This window comes from Haliotis rubra, unplaced genomic scaffold, assembly GCF_003918875.1.
Source record: "Haliotis rubra isolate DU_JTF1 unplaced genomic scaffold, ASM391887v1 Scf403, whole genome shotgun sequence".
Taxonomy (NCBI): domain Eukaryota; kingdom Metazoa; phylum Mollusca; class Gastropoda; order Lepetellida; family Haliotidae; genus Haliotis; species Haliotis rubra.
The window spans coordinates 424,207-430,007 of record NW_025767084.1 but is presented as its reverse complement, the minus strand read 5'-3'; the positions used below and the strand labels follow the sequence as shown (position 1 = coordinate 430,007).

At 41.7% G+C, this 5,801-nt stretch overlaps 1 long non-coding RNA gene across 1 annotated transcript; it reads left to right on the top strand.

Moving 5' to 3' along the window:
• The first annotated feature begins 2,184 nt into the window (after nucleotides 1-2,184).
• Nucleotides 2,185-5,404, top strand: LOC124287644. The gene is made up of 3 exons (XR_006901295.1): nucleotides 2,185-2,232; nucleotides 3,919-3,981; nucleotides 5,272-5,404. It is a non-coding gene; the product is annotated as an uncharacterized LOC124287644 (long non-coding RNA).
• Nucleotides 5,405-5,801: the final 397 nt, after the last annotated feature.

Here is a 5,801-nt window from a genome sequence, read left to right as displayed (position 1 = left end):
AAGAATGTGTACACACTACTTTTTGCGTTACTTATGCAACTTAATTAGAACACGGGTTTTAACCGATTCTAACACTAACGGTTATCAAAATGTGTAAGTTAATACTTCAATCGTAAAAACACTCGTCTGTAAAGTTTATAATCGCGTTCAAAGTTAATGCCGAACATATGGATTTTGTTGTTACATGTGTTTCTTTATATAAAATACATGCTTAGCAATTATAATGAAATAATGTGAAATTTATGATTTAATATTTCACCAAAATGGTAAACGTCTGAGACCTGCGTTACTTCGGGTTTTTCTCCCACATTCGGCAGACACGACGTGATGTAAATGGTGAGTGAGTGAGCTGGCTTCAGCCGCTTCAGCATTTGCTGCACAGACCTTGAACAGGTCGGCGAATGACTGAATGAGTTTGGTTTTACGCCGCTTTTAGCAATAGTGCAGCAATATCAAGGCAGGGGACACCAGAAATGGGCTTCACACATTGTGTGTACCTATGTGGGGAATCAAACACGGGCCTTCGGCGTGACGAGCGAACGCTTTACCCACTAGACTACCGCCACGATGTAAATGGTATGCTGTTTAGAGCGGTGTGGGGCGGTGGGGTAGCCTAGTGGTTAGCGCGTTGGCTCGTCACGGCGAAGACCCGGGTTCGAATCCCCACATGGGTACAATGTGTGAAGCCCATTTCTGGTGTCCCCCGCCGTGATGTTGCTGGAATATTGCTAAAAGCGGCGTAAAACCAAACTCAGTCAGTCAGTCAGAGCGGTGTCACTCAATCATTATGGTCGTTTTGATATTAAACTACTCTTGGCGTTGATTTGCATACATTTTTAACCTAGAAATTGCAGAAAAAGATGACTAATCTTGATTTCAGGAAGTGCTTCCACAATTAAACGATTCTCGATTGCCAAGTACGCCTATAGTATGTCACCATTTGTCTGAATAAAACAGAATAATGGACATAATGAAGACTTTTGGCCAGGAACATAATAGTACTGAAAACTAAAATCTTACCCCCCCAAAATACGTTATGAACCATTTCCCGCTCAATCCCATCCACTCCAATCTTTTAGAATCATCCATGCTATATATAGAAATATACCCAATCGGCATCTCCATGGCGACACCGGAAGTTCCGCTTCCATATGCTATGAGGGACGTCACCACGCAAGTGACGTCATAAACAGAGACTCTCCGAGAAGGCGCTCGTACTTAGTTTTGCCTCGTGATGAAAACGTACGGAATGTCCGCGTTGGCTTCATCTGCTTCAGCATTAGCTGCACAGACACTGAACAGGTAGGTGAATCTGTGAGTGAGTTGGGCTGTACGCCGCTTTCAGCAATATTGCAGCCATAGCACGGCGGGGGACAATAGAAATGGGCTTCACACATAGTATACCCATTTGGGGAATCAAACTCGGACCTTCGACGTGACGAGTGAACGGTTTAACCACTTGGCTGTCACACCGCCCCGAATAAGTAGCTAAAGTTTCTTAATTGTATAATAGTTTCTCATTGTACTGCACTTTGTGTTTGGTTATGATAAATTACAAAAAGTCCAAGGTATTTGTAGCTCACAGAATAATGAAGACACAATTCTATGAATCAGATCACATCATAGCGACATAGATAAAGAGTTTTCAGTTAATAATTTCTTTCATACAAAATTTTAGCCTTCCATACCCAGTTATCTTTACATTAACATTTGACAAATTGTTTAAAATCATATAAGTTAATATTATTAGGTTCAAACATGCCTAGAGTGCGGTGTTTCCTATACTATATGTTTTCTCAATTTTGCACCTTCGTCGATGTATTCTATAGCAATTTAACTTTGTTAGCACAAACTATTTTACTGTAAAATAATATCAAGTCCGAATTTAGTAAGTTTGCGAAAATGGAAGATATATTCTACGCTCCACTTCCAAAGACGTATCAAATGTCGACAAATATGACAGTGTAATTGTCATTAAATGATATTTTAAAACTGGCTGCCGCGGCAATTTTTAGGAACCCCATAGCAATGTTCCTTGTAATTGCAGCGGACAAGCGGACAACTGGACGGGCGACAGTCAAAGTGACACAACAGAAGCTCACTTGACTTTCAGTCTGATCTGAAAAGACCTGTTTCATGTGAATGCCTTTGTGTTTTACAATTTAAGGTTTTGTTTCTGTTACAGATTGTCAAGTCACCATTGCGGGTCTGCCATCAGTGCAACGTTGAAAGGTTTGCATAACGCGAGATGATTTGGTAGTCTTTATTATTATGAGATTTGTTAAGCTTAGACATTTTCAGTAGCAGAACAAAACAAACACAGAAATAAAGACAAAGTATAACAAATAAAAAGAACCAAAAAACCTAAACGATGAAACGAGCACCAGGACTGTCTTAAGTCCGTTAAGATCGTTTTGTGCATGTGGGCCAAGGGATTAAACCCCCAACTCATTCACCCACCCATATATTGGGTATTGTCCTCGACAAGAACAATCGGATAATCCCAGTATCAGGACGATGAAGATGTAAACTGGGTCACGGAGATAGACCAACATTTCATATACTAACCCCAAAATGAAATGCATATGCCAGAAATCTGTTGCGAAAAGGTTGTATTTTCAAACATGTATAACCAGTCCACAAATAGGCCTTAGTACATGACTTTTAACATCAGTTTAGAAAAAGGAAATGTCTATACAACCAAGTGGATAATTTTAGATAATGGAGACGTTGAGCGCGATGGTGACGACGTAGCACGGTCCCGACGTCGGGTATCCTGGCTCTAAGTCCAATCTCTCTGAACCTGTTCTGTACAGTTTGACCAGATATCCTCCGAAGTCCAGGCACTCTGGCTGCTGTGCTCTCACCCGTGGCAGTACGATCACGCAAATGTAGTACCCGGATGTACCGATCTTGGGCTACAGTGGTGACTCGAGGTGTGCCTGTACGGGTTCGGTCATTTGTTATACCTGTTTGGTTGTAACGAGCTGCAAGCCGTGATATCGTGCACAGACTAACATTCAGACGCCTGGCAACAGAAGATTGGTAATCTCCAGCGTTCATTCTTTCAATGGCGATGTTCCGTGTCGCAGTGTCAAGACGTGGCGTAGTGATTTGACCTTGAAACTCCTTCAAAACGAATGCCGATTTCCGAAAGTAATCTGGATTTTTATAGCCAGACAGCGCATGCCCTTTGCTGAACAAATTCAAATGGAGGGTGATTTTTTTGCGTTGTGGCGATACTTTTTAATGCACAATTTCAATAAACATTTTCAGGTAAAGTGATTTTTACTTGTGCAATTGTGGCGATCAACACTTCTGCGTTTTTGGCGATTGTTTGAACACAATAGGTAATCTCATCAAAATCAAAACATTTTCAGGTTGGAAGTCGATTTTTATCTTGTGTCCTAAAATATATATTGTGTTCAAAGATTTATGTTATCAACCGCACTCAGCAATATTACAGCTATGTTGGGTCTGTAAATAACGATTCAAGACCAGACAAATCACTGATCAACATAATTAATAGATCTCTTATAAAACAACTTCACTAATAATGGTATTATCCACATTATGCGTGAGTGAGTGAGTTTAGTTTTACGCCACACTCAGTATATCTACCTACTACAACTACCTCGCAGGTTATAGTGTTACAGATGAAACCGCTATCATTATACTTATTCTCAGTATTGTTGATTTTATTACCTCTGTCAAACCCCTTTGGGTACCCAGGATTCGGTGTCTGTTGAGAACTCACTCACTCACTCACTCGGTGTTTGTTGAGACAGGTTGGTACACTCACCACAAACGGTACTTGGTAAACAGATTCAATATTTGAAGATTCCCTTTGATCGTTATTCTACCCCTGCATCCTATGGTAACAGCTGATTCGATTATGTTTCTGTGATTTGTTTTCAGACTTAGGATCAAACCTTCATGACAACTCTAAACTTATCGGCGGCACCTTGGTTGCGGGAGCAGGTAGGATCGATCATTCGCCAGCACTCGCCCCTTTCCGTAACCTGCAAGAACATTCGTGACGAAGTCGTGTTATTCCAGAACAAGCCGAATAGCGACTCGTGACCATCTCGTTGCCATTTTTGCGATTGGGTTCCGTCTGAGCGCAAAGGGTTGATCACTGGATTGTCTGGTCCAGACTGGATTATTTACAGACCGCTGCCATATAGCTGGAATATTGCTGAGTGCGGCGTAAAACTAAACTCACTCACTCACACTGAGCTCAAACGGACAAAGCTAGAAGTATTGCCAATTAATATATAAGTCCGACTACTTCTTACATTTTGCTTAATGATTCACCTTTTATTTTCCCAGTGTGTAAAGACGATGTATGTAAAAAATATATATATATAATATTCCTTTAATACGGAATCCGAGTCGGAAACACGACACGGGGTTAAAATCCCGGTTAACACGCGTTTAAAATGAATGCCAGTGGAAATGAGTATTTATTGACACTTTGGTATTTGAAAAGCGATATCAACACAGCCATTATAACATCACTTTCATGCTTCATTGGCTGATAAGTGTGTTATGTCGCTTGAATAAACAGTGTTACAGCCATGGCAGGCATATCAGCAACAGTCTGGTTACGCTGAACCCACGCAGGGAGTCGAACCGGGGTCTTTGGCGTACCCTTTCCTACCTTAGATTTGACCCGAATGACGTGAGGCTATATAGACAGCCGTCCAATGAAATTACACTCAAAGGCAGGCAGGAGGAATACCGTGGGGAGTTATTGTCTGGAGAGAAGGATTGGTGACGTTACTTCCCTAGACTAACGTTGAGTCCCTGAATATATGTAATTGTGATAGTAGCAAATAAACCCATTTAAATTGAAAAGGAGCCCCAGTGAGACCAGAGATTCAGGCCTGAATCTGAGGAAATCTAGACTTGCTTCATTTAGGGCTTTAGCATTGCAGGGAGGGCTACGCATTGGGGAAAATAATATGGTTCAGGGACTGTGAGACAGACTATTACTTCCCCAACGTTCGCTCCTCACGCCGAAGACCCAGGTTCGATTTCCCACATGGATACACTCTGCGAATCAAATTTCTGGGGTTCCCCGCCTTTAATGAATTTGTCTAAAATCGGTGTAAAACCGTAGTCACACACACTTAGCTGTCTGTGATATAACTGGAATACTGTTCAAAGCAGTGTTAAACACAACTCACTCACTCAAAGTGTTTCAGTGAAGTAAAGGAACATATAATATGTACAAATCAGGTTTATTTTGTCTTTCCAACTTTTCAGCAACCACCGCCGGTGCCTTTCTTTTGTGGAGGAAGGTCATTCAGCCATACGCCATTCCTGCCTGGCAAAAATGGCGGGATGGGTCACGTGACAGTGTTCCTGGTGGCTATATTCCGGTAGGCGTCGGCTATGAATCGTCAGATGATGGCGTTGATGACATTGCAGCAGACGACATGGATTACGATGGTGATGATGAATATGAGGAGTTGGCAACGGAACGGAGAAATGGATGCGTCATATTATGAAGATATATTCAAGTGATTCTTGTGCAAAAGTGGTTACCTGTGGGTGACTCAGAGTCCAAAGTGGTCCATATGCGGAAGTCATTCATGTGAAACAGTAGACCGTGGTTCAGGAAGCGGTCTGTGCATGAAAATGATTCTTTTAGACAAGTGGTCCACGTGTGGAAACGGCACGTTTGAAAAGTGATTCATGTGGGCAAGTGATCCTTGTGGAAAAGTGATATTCTTTTGGGCAAGCGGTGCGTTTTGAAAAGTGATTCTTATGGCTAATGAAAAGTGATTCTATTG